The sequence below is a fragment of the Artemia sp. Qi Xiang Cuo genome, chromosome 20 (assembly GCF_049724085.1).
Source record: "Artemia sp. Qi Xiang Cuo chromosome 20, ASM4972408v1, whole genome shotgun sequence".
Lineage (NCBI taxonomy): Eukaryota > Metazoa > Arthropoda > Branchiopoda > Anostraca > Artemiidae > Artemia > Artemia sp. Qi Xiang Cuo.
The window spans coordinates 28,293,047-28,307,924 of NC_142813.1; positions in this window are offsets into that span (position 1 = coordinate 28,293,047).

The following is a 14,878-nucleotide window of genomic DNA, read 5'->3' on the forward strand; positions in this document are numbered from 1 at the left end:
TACATTGGCATACTTCCTAATATAAGTAGTAAAATCGGGTTTTCTAAAAATATCCTCCCGGCCACATACTGTTAGCCATTCTGTTGCCCTGGAAAATCAAACGTAAAATTTAGCGGCTGAAATCTTTGAAATATATAGCTAAAAATGTATTATTTCTTATAGTTCCCCTTTAGAAAAAAATAGAAACATTTTAGAAATTGTGCCGTAAAAGGTCTAAGGTTATATAGACTCAGGAGTAAGAAATGCATTTCATTTATTTTCTGGTAAACGAACTGGAAGAATATTCTATAATATGACCTTTTCTAGCGTAAAGCCCCGTAAAATTTTGGATCTGCCACTAAAATGTGTGATGTCCTTCAATTTTCCGAAAACTCCCTAAGAATTTTACGAAAACACTTCTTAACAGACGTTTGGTATTTTCTTGGATATGGCTATTATGACAACCCTTACCACAGCAACCAATAATTAGAACCCAAGTCCTAAAATTGGTCTCAATCAGGAAGCCTTATCGCTATCTAAGTTCACAAAGTGCAAAGATTTTCAAACAGAGGTGTTTATTCTTTAAGGTTCAGGAAAGGTTTGCCCATTTCATACGAAAACATTGATTGAAAACGAAACTAGTCTTATCTCGGCTCTTTGCCAAAACAGGTAATTAACCTTTTTCAAGTTTCACAGGAACTACAAACTCAGAAAATAAATATAACGATGTGAAAAAAAATGATAAACCATCCAGTGGCGGATCCAGAGGGGGGCGAGGGGGCACCCCTCCCCTAACGTGGTCCAAAGTAGTTTAATTTACGTAATAAACGCAAGTTTGCATTAATTAGACTTGCTCCTAACGTACGTTTATCGGATCAACCTATTTTGCGCCCCCCCCCTCAAAAAACCTGAAACCGTCACATCTATTCACCAGTTATTAGAAGAAAAACAATTTCCTTATTTTCACAACTTTCATCAATCCCCCGCCCCCTTTTTTAGAAATCCTAAATAGGCCAATCAGTTGAGTCCACTGTATATAAATAATAGATTAAGTCATAATTTGTATATTAATTAAGTCATGCCTGTGAGATGGGACAGTTGCAAACCATTTGGCCGGCTCACCAAGTTTTTTTCTGCTTTCGCAATTACGAATAATACAATTTCGAACTATTTCTCATTGATTGAAGCATACACACTAACCCGCTAATGCATGAATAAGTGAGAGGAGATTTTTGTTTGCACCGAGAATGAAGAGCCAGAAATCATGTGCGGTAAACTTACCGCCTAATTATATATACAGTGTATCTGATCAATGGGCATCTTGATAAGTTACAGCCCTTGCATAAGTAGGGAGGGGGGCCGACTCTGACTAGTACAAGATCACTAGCCTATTTCTAGGCCAATCAGAGGGTTAGAATACTACTAGTACAAGATCACAAGCCTATTTCTAAGCCAATCAGAGGACTAGAATAATACTAGTACACGATCACACGCCCATTTCTAAGGAAAGCCACAGAAGATACTAAGCTAACTGACGTCACAGTCACAATCCCATTGAATCCAACCGGGTGTTACATCAGACCAGAGTAAAATGCATCGTATGGATTCCAGCCGATTATGTTCCTTCCTGTGCTATTCCAGCCGATTATGTTCCTTCCTGTGCTATTCTAGCAGACTATGTTCCTTTCCGTGCTATTTGGGGAGATTACGTTCCTTGGCATTTTTCCAGAGCATGTACTTATGGATTCTAGCCAACTATGTTCCTTCCTATGCTATTCTAAGGGCTTATGTTTCTCCCATGCTATTCTATAGCGCTATGTTCCTTCCTATACTATTCTAAGGGCTTATGTTCCCTCCCATGTTATTTTAAGGGCTTATGTCCCCTCCCATGCTATTATAAGGGTTTATGTTCCCTCCCATGCTATTATAAGGGTTTATGTTCCCCCCATGCTATTCTATAGCACCATGTTCCTTCCTATGCTATTATAAGGGCTTATGTTCCCTCCCATGCCATTCTAAGGGCTTATATTCCTTCCTATGTTATTCTATGGGACCTCTACACGTGATTAAACCCGTTTTGAAACTACATGCACCCTACAAGGAACCCTACAAGAATATGCTCAAAAGTGTAATAGATACGAACCCTACATTCAAGCGTACATTCACGCCTACAAGAAAACCCATGCCTGAGGCACTACAGTATCACGTGGACATTGCAAAAAAAACGAGATATTTATTATAAATTGGAACAATATCAATCCTTGGAAATGGTTAACGATAACAAACATGTTTTCAACCAGATGGGTTTTTGAAAGCACATTTAGCATTGCGTGTGTTATTTTTTTTTCTTATAGCCTTGACTTTGAAGACATTTCTTCATCTTAATTGGCTTCAGAAATATTGTGCAAAATAAACTAGCCTAACCGGCGCTGCTGTGTCGAATTTTTAGCAAACAAAAGGATTGAAACATCTGATTGGCTCGTTTGTATGCATTTTAAAGCCAGTGAAAAGAATGAAACCTGTTTGAGTCACATTTTTTTTTTAATTAAATTCGTTGTTTCTCTATGATTCAATACCAGTGCCCCCCTGCTCAGAGTCTTGAAAAGTATTTTACGACATTATTTTAGGGTTTTTTTCATATTCCAAATTTTTCTTTTATCATTAACGGTTTAGAGAACAATTTGATCAATTCGGAAAAAGTTCAAATAGAATCATTACCGATGTTGATATTAGTACATAAACTACAAACTGACAACAATATCCAGAACTTTAGCCTAACCATCGTTGCTTTGTCGAATTTTGAGCAAACAAAAGGATTGTAACACCTGATTGGCTCGTTTGTATGTAATTTCAAGCCAGTGAAAAGAACGAAATGTCTTTGAGTCACATTTTTTGTTAAAAGTAAATTCGTTGTTTCTCTACGATTCAATCCCAACACTCCCCTGCTCTGAGGGTTAAAAATGATTTCACGACATTATTTTAGGTTTTATTTTCTTGTCCCAAACTATTTTTTTATCATGAACCGTTTAGAGACCAATTTGATCAACTCGGAAAAAGTTCAAATACAATCATTACTGATGTTGATGTTAGTTCATAATCTACAATCTGACAAAAATATCTAGAACTTTTTTTTTCTTATAGCCTTGACTTTGAAGACATTTCTTCATCTTAATTGGCTTTAGAAATATCATGCAAAATAAACTAGCCTAACCGTCGTTGCTTTGTCGAATTTTGAGCAAACAAAAGGATTTTAACACCTGGTTGGCTCGTTTGTATGCAATTTCAAGCCAGTGAAAAGAATGAAACGTCTTTGAGTCACATTTTTTAAAAAAACGTAAATTTGTTGTTTCTCTATGATTCAATCCCAACGCCCCCTCCTGCTCTGAGTGTTGAAAATGATTTCACGACATTATTTTAGGTTTTTTTTTCTTGTCCCAAACTATTTTTTTATCATGAACCGTTTAGAGACCAAGTAGATCATCTTGGAGAAAGTGGAAATAGAATTGTTACTTATATCGATATTATTGGCAAGAATATATTATGACAAAAATATCCATAACTTTTTTTTCTTAGAGTCTTGAATTTGAAGACACTTCTTCATAGTAAATGACTTTAGAAATATCATTTAAGATAAAGAAGCCTAATCGTCATTGCTCTGTCTAATTTTGAGCAAACAAAAGGATTGTAACACCTGATTGGTACGTTTGTATGCAATTTCAAGCCAGTGAAAAGAATGAAACGTCTTTGAGTCACATTTTTTAAAAAGTAAATTCGTTATTTCTCTATGATTCAATCCCAGCGCCCCCTGCTCTGAGTGTTGAAAATGATTTCACGACATTATTTTAGGTTTTTTTTTCTTGCCCCAAACTATTTTCTTTTATCATGAACCGTTTAGAGACCAATTTGATCAACTTGGAGAAAGTTCAAATAGAATCGTTACTGATATTGATATTAGTGAGTAAACTACAAACTGACAAAAATATCCAGAACTTTTTTTTCTTATAGCCTTAACTTTGAAGAGATTTCTTCTTCTTAATTGGCTTTAGAAATATCATGCAAAATAAACTAGCCTAACCGTCGTTGCGTTGTCGAATTTTGAGCAAACAAAAGGATTGTAACACCTGATTGGCTCGTTTGTATGCAATTTCAAGCCAGTGAAAAGAACAAAACGTCTTTAAGTCACATTTAAAAAAAAAGTAAAGTCGTTGTTTCTCTATGATTCAATCCCAGCGCCACCCTGCTCTGAGTGTTGAAAATGATTTCACGACATTATTTTAGGTTTTTTTTTCTTACCCCAAACTATTTTTTTTTATCATGAACCGTTTAGAGACCAATTTGATCAACTTGGAGAAAGTTCAAATAGAATCGTTACTGATATTGATATTAGTGCGAAAACTGCAAACTGACAAAAATATCCAGAACTTTTTTTTCTTATAGCCTTGACTTTGAAGACATATTCATCTTAATTGGCTTTAGAAATATCATGCAAAATAAAATAGCTTAACCGTCGTTGCTTTGTCGAATTTTGAGCAAACAAAAGGATTGTAACATCTGATTGGCTCGTTTGTATTCAATTTCAAACCAGTGAAAAGAACGAAACGTCTTTGAGTCACATTTTTTTTACAAGTAAATTCGTTGTTTCTCTATGATTCAATCCCAGCGCCCCCTGCTCTAAGTGTTGAAAATGATTTAACGACATTATTTTAGTGTTTTTTTCTTGTCCCAAACTATTTTTTTTATCATGAACCGTTTAGAGACCAATTTGATCAGCTTGGAGAAAGATCAAATAGATTCGTTACTGTCATTGGTATTAGTGCGTAAACTACAAAATGACAAAAATATCCAGAATTTTTTTTTCTTATAGCCTTGACTTTGAAGACATTTCTTCATCTTAATTGGCTTTAGAAATATCATGTAAAATAAACTAGCCTAACCGTCGTTGCTTTGTCGAATTTTTAGCAAACAAAAGGATTGTAATACCTGATTGGCTCGTTTGTATGCAATTTCAAGAGTTTCGTTCAATAATGATTAAAACATTATGTTGCTCTATGAATTGTATCGACACCAACCCCGTTGTGGCAATTGATTTTATTTTATCGTATGACTCCTGCCAAATACTGTAACAATAGTAGATTTTTTTCGGCTTTTCCACAAACATTTTATCACAATTTTTAATTATTTTAGTTAAGAGTTTTGTTTTGCCCAACATTGACGGTCCACACAGAAACGATCTGAATGGTGTTTTAAATTGACACATGTTCCCTTCAGCAGTTCACCTGGACAACTAACTGTAGACTATAGTTGTCTAATGACTAAATAATTTCCCTACAAGTCCGTTCAAGAATGAGAAGAAGAACAAAATCAATAAAGAATCATATTTCTTGTATTATAAACAACACTTTAAAGAAAACAAAGAAAAATACACTTTTTTAATTTATAAAAAAAATGCACTAGAAAAAGCACTTTAACAAATATACTTTATTTACAAATACAACATTTAATGAAAAATACACTGAATAATATCACTTTTTTTTAATGTAACATTTATATTTACAAAAACAAAAAATCTGCTCTAAGTAAAAAAAAAAGATAACTTTGGTAGTGGCGCTGCGCCCCCAACTGTCGTCCGTCCCCCCCCTGGGCCGCGAGCCCTCCCCCCCCCAAGGCCGCGAGGCCTCCCCCAAGGTTTTGGGAAAAATTTATTGGACTTTATTCAAACAAAGACTTTCCCTATGGTTAACACATTCGGCTCGGTCGGAAGTTAAATAGTGTCCCAGGGGGAGGGTAGTTACACCGTCTTTACAAACATAGACCTTGTCGGAAATGGTACTCATGGAAATTTTTTCTGTATTTACAGTAAAGTTCCTGTAGTTGTGGGAACGAATTGCAAGCAATTTGGCTCGTGGAATTGTATTTTGAACAATACAATTCCTATAGATGTCCATGTCGAAATTCTTATCCACATAGCGCGTGGGTACTCCTTTGCAATGTTTCTTGATTTCCTCGTTGTGTGTCTGTATAAATTACACCTTCAGACTTACAAACATACCACGGGAAATCATGTCGCTTCCCGTTTCTGATTTAAAAAATAAAATTTGATTTGGCACCTGATTTTTAACTATCTCTGGATGAAGCCCACTACAATTGGTGTAGTTTATCCGCGAGCTGATGATTTCACCGTGCGCCAAATCATCAAGTAGATTTGGAGTTTTTACTTTTAACAGTAGAGAATCTGTGTCCCCGTAGCAGACCTCTACTTGCCCCTTCTCCGGCCACTGTACCCTAGCCCCATTGTAGTAGAATTCCAACATGAGCATTTTAGAGAACTCCAGAATCACACTGCCTGTAGCAATATTTTTATTCAGGACAATGCTTCTTTTTTCTCTATTCAATAGTACCATGTCTGGGCCAATGAACGTGAAGGAAGTGTAATTTGGATCAGCAATAATTCGAGCACATTGTTTGGGATCGGTCACGACGTCACAAACATTTCTATTGCGAACACTCGCACATTTTACCAAAAGCCGAATTCAAAATGAGCTTATAAATTTCTTTTTCGGCTTTCGTTTGCGCTTCAGAACGTTTCTTTACTAAGGTGTCAACAAAAGTTTTCAAATGGGGTTTTTGGCTAAACTGGAGGGCTCTATGAACCTTTGTGACGTTGAAACCGTTGTTGCACAACCATTTTAAAGCCACATGATGTACAGCAATATTTGTTTTCGGCAGAGGGTCAGCAATAAGTTTTTGTTTTGAAGGAGACCAATGCAATCCGTCCACCTCAACTAAACGCCTATTGCGGGGGCTCAAAGAGTCCCTAGTCACAGGTCTATTGATGCATGGTAAAACAAAATCCTTTACTGAATCGTGAAGCTCAACTGGTATCTCTCTATCAATTTCAAAAAACCGTCCACCCGTCTCAATCTCCTCAACACTGTCAATATTGGGGAAATGGGGAGCTTGAGGGTCATTGAACAATTTATAGTCATCGCAGGGTAGCGCATAATGGGACATGGCCGAGGGGTAGAGAGAATTCATATCAAGGAAAACTGCATCCGATTTTGTCCCAGTCTTCTCTCCAGTTGGAACAGTTTCCAAGATATAATCTCTATGAAAAACGTATCAACCCTACATTTATCTTTTGATTAAGAGATAGTGATCTATGTCGGTGATTAGCCCAATTTTTTTCCCGCTAACTTTTAGGATGGGGGCCATCATCAAATGTAGGAAGGAAAAATAATACATCAAATCAAGATTAAATTCGCCCTTAGATTCTGTCCGTATTTTTACGCATAATGTATAACAAAGTTAACACATCACTCGACAAATACAGTTTGTAGTAGTCAAACTCATTTTTAGACCCTCCCTCTGCCCACATTTTTGTAGCAAAACTGTATTCATCAGGGGTGCACCTACGATCGTCTAAACTGTCGTAAAATGATTCAATCGGTGGAATAGTTTCCTCGGCGAATCTTGACTTCTAACAGTAATAATCATAAGGATATATGCCCTTGACCGTCAACAAATCATATAAATCATTTGGAAATTATTGCTTGAGAAGGGGGAAAGCGTTGCAGCCGTCATAGTTTTTCTGCACTTGAATTAATTCGCTCAATGATTTGGGGAAAAAACTGTAGGAATCTAAAAAGCGAATTTAATTCGTGTACTCAACGTCGTCTTCAACATATCTCCACATAAATTCCAAAACAAGCAACTTTTCCGATGATTTAGGAATAATTTTGTTGAAAAAGCTGTCTATTACTCATACATCACCCACTGCCAGTTTTCCTACAAAATACACCATTGGTTGTAGCAACCAGTTCAGATTATTCTAGGAGTCTTGTATAAGAACTAGAAGAAAGATTTACTGTTTAATTATAATATAATATTAATTGTAAGCTCATCCCCAAAAGTTACTTTTCCCCGTTGAATTGGGGTCAATAAGATGATTGTGATCCTTAACCGCATCTTTTGGGGAAAGAGCCCTTCTAAAAAACCAGCAAACCTTCCCCTTGTCTAGTGCTAGTTGCCATTTATCCGAATATGTCATTGAGTAACTTGGTGAACGCACTCGTAAATCTGTGCTAGTCTCGTATTTTATTAAAGATACCCCAAGATTTTCTAAACGAAATACTATCTCCATAGCCAAAAAAAACTCAATTCATTATACTTCAGAGATGGGCATACATTAACAAAAGACCTAGAGACACGCAAAAAGTATATTCAGATTTACTATACTTAGCCTGAACTGGTCTAACACCACCACCGGTCTGGATGCACAATCTTTTGCAATATCTCATGTGATCCGAGAATGTTCGCTCAGATCTAAATGGAGAAAGGCACATTGGGCAATATTGACGTTCTCCTTTGTTCTTGCTTTGGGATAAGAGTTGACTTATTGCCGTAACGGGGAAAAAATGACCATAGGAATTTACATCTTTGCGAGGCTCATAATTAACCCAAACCCAATTTTTAACATTATCTACCATCGGTGTCCTAACTGAATATAAAACTCCTTTTTTGTTTGGATTCTTTCCCCCATGTACAAATTCTGTGTCATACTGGAGGACAACCACCCCCAACCCAAGATTTTCATTTGCTTTTTCAAATACGGTTATTTCTTTTAAGGACACCGGATACTTTCCCTCTAAACAGTCAAGATTTACTTTAGGGAAATTTTCACAACCGTTAAGCGCAATTCCATCGAGATTTTTTATTGTTGATTCATTTTTAAATGTCTTATGGTCTGCTGCTAAAAATGCAAACTTCAAGCACTGCAGTCCAGTTTCAAATTTGAAGCCTTGAACCCCTTCCTGTAGCTGACAAATCTGAGTGGTAATTTATTCTTTTACCTTGCCCTCCCCTTAAAATAAAGTTTTTTTTTAAATCTACTGAAATTCAGATCCATGTGTTCAATGTATAAAATTAAAAAAATAAAAGGGGAAGGGGACCCGCTTCCTCTCACGTTAAACGTGTCCAAAGTCGATATTAATTTATTAACCCAGTTGAAAAAGTTACCCTCAAATTCATTTAGACCAGGGTCAAAAGTTTGATTGCCAGTTGAAAAATGAAAATAAAAATTGTCCCCAGATGTCCCCTTTTGTAAATAAAGTTTTTTATTTACTGATGCTTTAATCCCCCCTGACCCCCCAATTCTGAATCGGAATCTCAATAGGTACTCGAACTCGCTCGATGTCGGTATGAAGAACATTTACAGAGTCTGTTAAAATGACCCCCCCGTCAACCACGTTTTCCTCGGGGGGATTAAAATCTACCCTATGTGTCTGTATGTGACCTAAACCAGACACTAATAAATAAAATTTACGTTGTTCTGGGGATATGGCACTATTTTCATGTTATGCACTAATTTGCAGAGGACCTGATTCACTAATTATAAATTTATCGTTAAAAATATCCACAGAAACAATAGGTCCAACAATTTGTATAAGAATGTCCATTTCTTCAGTTGTAAATTGAAAATCCAGGGGGATATTAAATGACTTACCTTCACTAACATCATCCGGCGAGAGGGGAAAATTGGCCATGATATTTTGAAGTCCTGGGCCAGGGAAGGCAGTTGTTTTCGTAGCTTCCCCCTGAAACTAGAAAATGAATGGATTGAGTTTTTTTCTTTGAGGAAAGTTTTATCACAATTATAGCACACTATTTTTTTTCTTAGTTGGATTTATCAAACAATTTTTTTTTATTGGATTCGTATTTATCAAACAAATGCATAGTAAATTACGAATTTTTGCTTATAGCATTATTTACAAAACAAATGCATAATAAATTAAAAATTTTTTTAATAATACTCACGCACACACACACACACACGCACACACTCACACACACACGTGCACACACACTCACACACACACTCTCACACACACACACGTATGCGCACACACGTTCACACACACGCGCACACGCACACACATGCGCACACACTCACACACACACACACACGCGTATGCGCACACAAGTTCACACACACACATGCGCACACACATCGCAACGTTTAACTAATAGCAATAAAATATTTTTAAAAAAAAATCAACTCAATAATTGTCTTAATAGCTCATCAAAAAAAAAATTGACTCTTTTTTTCCTAAAAATCTAGTCATCCATAAAAAATACCGATCAGATTCCTTTTCCTACAAATCTATTCGTTTAATGTTGTTTTTTTTCTTCTTAATTGGATTTGTATTTATCAAACAAATGCATAATAAATTACAAATTTTTTATTATAGCATTATTTACAAAACAAATTCATAATAAATTACAAATTTTGTTAATAACACACACGCGCACAAGCACACACACATGCGCACACACTCACACACACACACACATACACACACACACACGTATGCGCACACACGTTCACGCACACACATGCGCAAACACGTGCAACGTTTGACTAATAGCAATAAAATATGGTAAAAAAAATCAACTCAATAATTGTCTTAATAGCTCATTAAAAAAAATGACTCTTTTTTTTCCTACAAATCCAGTCATCCATAAAAAATAGCGATCAGATTCCTTTCCCTACAACCCGACCCATTTTAAAAATTAACTATTTGTACTAGCAATAACTTCAAGTACAATAGGTAAAAATACATATATTTGCAAACTAAGACTGTACTTTTCTGTCGGATGGGGCGGTGACGTCTGTTTCATGCATAGATGAGCCAGTAAGATTGATCAGCCTGTGAGCAGCCGCCCAGTCCCTTTTTGGTTTTTGACCAGACTGTATTCGCGTGGCTCTCGATGGGCCAGTTATCTCCACTTGTGGCATTGGAGTAATTCTATTAGCCTTAGCTCTCTTTGGAGGAGGAGAGTAATTGTAGGAATTTTTCTCCTTAAAAAGAAGACAAAATTTAGTATGGAAAAAACGATTCCCCTTTTTACAGAAGAAAAAATTAGTCTGCACAAAGAATCCCCTCCCCACCCTCTCCCTCTTATATTTTAATAAATGCCACTAAATCATCTATTAAAACCCATTTGCATTCATCAAATAGAATATCTCGTCTAATTTGGCCGAAAAAACAATCTATTTTTGAATGTGTCTTGAATCACAAACACATGTAGCATTAATCTATGCGATAAGACGCGCGAAGTGTGGTTCCAAAACTGACCGTTTCTTGTAACACAGATGCTTCTATTTAAACAGATAAGGAAAAGGCATTTTAATAGAACGAATGAGGAAAGTGACTCATTTTTGAAGGAAAAGAACTACATCTAATGAAATAAACTCGTAAACATAGGAGTGGCGGAGGAGGGATTTTATTTACATAATGGAAAAAAATGCGTACTTTACGTTTTCCAACGACTATAATCGTCATATTGTAGGATTTGTATTGTTGGGGGGAGGAGGGCTATGCCCATGAATTTGAATTTACTGGAGGGATGGTAAAATGATTTTATTTGGAAATAAATTAAGAAATTTAGTAAACTGTACTCACATTGTAAATTGATGTATCCATAACTTCAATGTCAATAATATTTAGTGTGCTATCCATGATATGTTAAATTCTTATGAAAATTTAATTGTAAGATAAGAGCATTTTATACAAAATCTCAAGGACGAATAAAAAATCACTCCTTTTATTTTTAACCAATCATCAGTCGAGTTATCGTATATTGAGTAACCACCGATGTCCCTGATTGGCTCCTAAAAAACGGATGTTGGCTCAAAAAAAACCAGTCTGGTTGAAAAACTTGGAGTTGAAACACACTTGTGTGGGGAATCCCTCTTCATACTGCTATCTTTTTTGCAATGTTTAGGAACCGGAGGGGAATCCCCGCTCGTTTGGAAAGGTACCAACGGGACAAAAGCAAATAGCACGTAATTTCGTAACGTGTTTAATCACGTGTAGAGTTCCCATAGAATAGCATAGGAAGGAACATAGCGCTATAGAAAAGCATGAGAGGGAACATAAGCCCTTAGAATAGCATAAGAAGGAACATGGTGCTATAGAATAGCATGGGAGGGAACATAAGCCCTTATAATAGCATGGGAAGGAACATAGCGCTATAGAATAGCATGGGAGGGAACATAAGCCCTTATAATAGCATAAGAAGGAACATGGTGCTATAGAATAGCATGGGGGGACATAAACCCTTAAAATAGCATGCGAGGGAACATAAACCCTTAGAATAGCATGGGAGGGAACATAAACCCTTAGAATAGCATAGGAAGGAACATAAGTCCTTATAATAGCATGGGAAGGAACATAGCGCTATAGAATAGCATGGGAGGGAACATAAGCCCTTATAATAGCATAGGAAGGAACATGGTGCTATAGAATAGCATGGGGGGACATAAACCCTTAAAATAGCATGCGAGGGAACATAAACACTTAGAATAGCATGGGAGGGAACATAAACCCTTAGAATAGCATAGGAAGGAACATAAGCCCTTATAATAGCATAGGAAGGAATATAGCGCTATAGAATAGCATGGGAGGGAATATAAGCCCTTAGAATGGCATGGGAGGGAACATAAGCCCTTAGAATAGCATAGGAAGGAACATGGTGCTATAGAATAGCATGGGGGGGAACATAAACCCTTAGAATAGCATAGGAAGGAACATAAACCCTTATAATAGTATAGGAAGGAACATAGAGCTATAGAATAGCATGGGAGGGAACATAAGCCCTTAGAATAGTATAGGAAGGAACGTAAGCCCTTATAATAGCATAGGAAGGAACATAGCGCTATAAAATAGCATGGGAGGGAACATAAACCCTTAGAATAGCATGGGAGGGAACATAAACCCTTAGAATAGCATAGGAAGGAACATAATCCACTCAAATCCATAAGTACATGCTCTGGAAAGACGCCAAGGAACACAAGGCAAGCAAATCCATAAGTACATGCTCTGGAAAGACGCCAAGGAACATAAGGCAAGCAAATCCATAAGTACATGCTCTGGAAAGACGCCAAGGAACATAAGCCAAGCAAATCCATAAGTACATGCTTTGGAAATGTTTTTCCTATACGTCTAAGCAAATAGCATGGTAATTCCTATACGTCTAAGCAAAATAGTACCTAGCACTCTACTGACCAGATTTCTGAAAATTGATTGGCACTGGATTTATGTAATATGCTTGTCGAAACTACGCATTATCTGTTTTTTTTTATGATTCCAAACGTATAATTTGTTTACGCTTCAATCCCAAGATATCAGTTCTTTTGAAGCATTTGAGGAACAAAATGTACCAGCGCACAGTTGCCACAGCAAAGGAACCGTCAGAGATTAATCGGCATTTTAGGGGATTATTTGGGCGAAACAAATTAATCGACATTTTAGGGGATTATTTGGGCGAAACAGTTTGAGACATTTTAGAGGACGATTTGGGTGAAACAGAATGAACATGTGAGTTGAATTAGCTTTACTTTTATGGCTGTGTTCTGTATAATACACACTTAGCAAATAAAATATTGTTTAGCATTGGAGTATGCTAAAAAGTTGAAAGTAATAGAGCCGTAGGCGCCAAGAAAAGATCTCATGACATGGCCTAGCTTTACTTCTCGGTTTTGGTCTGTTACAATAGACAAGTAAACAATATGGGATGTGGGGGACATAAAATATTGTTTAGCAATGGACTATTCTAAAAAGTTGAAAGTAATAGAGTCATCAATGTCAAGATGACCTTGTGAATTGGCCTAGCTTTACTTCTCAACTGTGTTTTGTATAATATACAATTACCATTGAGCAGTGTTGTCAATATAAAATATGCTTTAGCATTGTAGTATACTAAAAAGTTGATACTAATAAAGATGTAGATGCCAAGAAAAGAATTGTAATAAAGAAATTCAGAACAATCCTTAGAATTCCTTAGAAATCAACAAGTGAGATGATTATGGGTATGAACCATCAAGTTATTAATTGAAATGAAGGCAGATAGTTTGTCACTGGGCCAAAGAAGAAAGTTTATCGGGAGGGGAAGTCAGCGTAGGGTTATTAAAAAATATTATTATTTATGGGGTGTCACCTACAAGTTCAATATACGTTTCATCTTTTGACTCATTTCCATAAAATAATTCATCTTGTTCTCTCTCTTGATACTAGAGTTACTCTCTTCACATAGTTCATAAGCAGTAGAATAATCCTTATCCCATTTTGAGATATACACAATTTTTGCTCTGAAAATATTTAAGGTACAGTAAAAGTGGATTGCAAAAAACATGAAAATAAGGGGGGGGGGGAAAGGAAATGTCAAACAAATTTAGTAACTGGATTTTAGTGATTTGATGAGTTTGGGCTTATAAATAATGCCTGAAAGGCCTTATTATTCCCCTCATGAAAATTTTGGGCAATGAGAGATTACGCTCTTTTGGGGGACACATCGAAATGTTGAAAAAATTTAATAACTGAATTTAGTGATTTGATAAGTTTAGGATTCTAAGTAACGCCTAAAAGGCCATATTTTTCTCCTCGTGTAAATTTTGGGTAACGAGAAATTACGCTCTTCTGGGAGCAAAACGAAATGTTGGACAAATTTAGTAACTGAATTTAGTTATTTGATGAGAAATGACTATTTGCACAACGAAATTAATGCCTGAAAGGCCTTATTTTCTCCCTCATGTAAATTTAGGGTAATGAGAGATTACGCTCTTTTGGGGTGCACAACGAAATGTTAGACAAATTTAATAACTGAATTTAGTGCTTCGTCGATTAATTTGTGTTTATAAATAACGCCTAAAAGGCCTTATTTTCTCCCTCATGTAAATTTAGGGTAATGAGAGATTTCGCTCTTTTGGGGTGCAAAACGAAATTTTAGACAAATTTAATAACTGAATTTAGTGCTTCGTCGATTAATTTGTGGTTATAAATAACGCCTAAAAGGCCTTATTTTCTCCCTCATGTAAATTTAGGATAATGAGAGATTACGC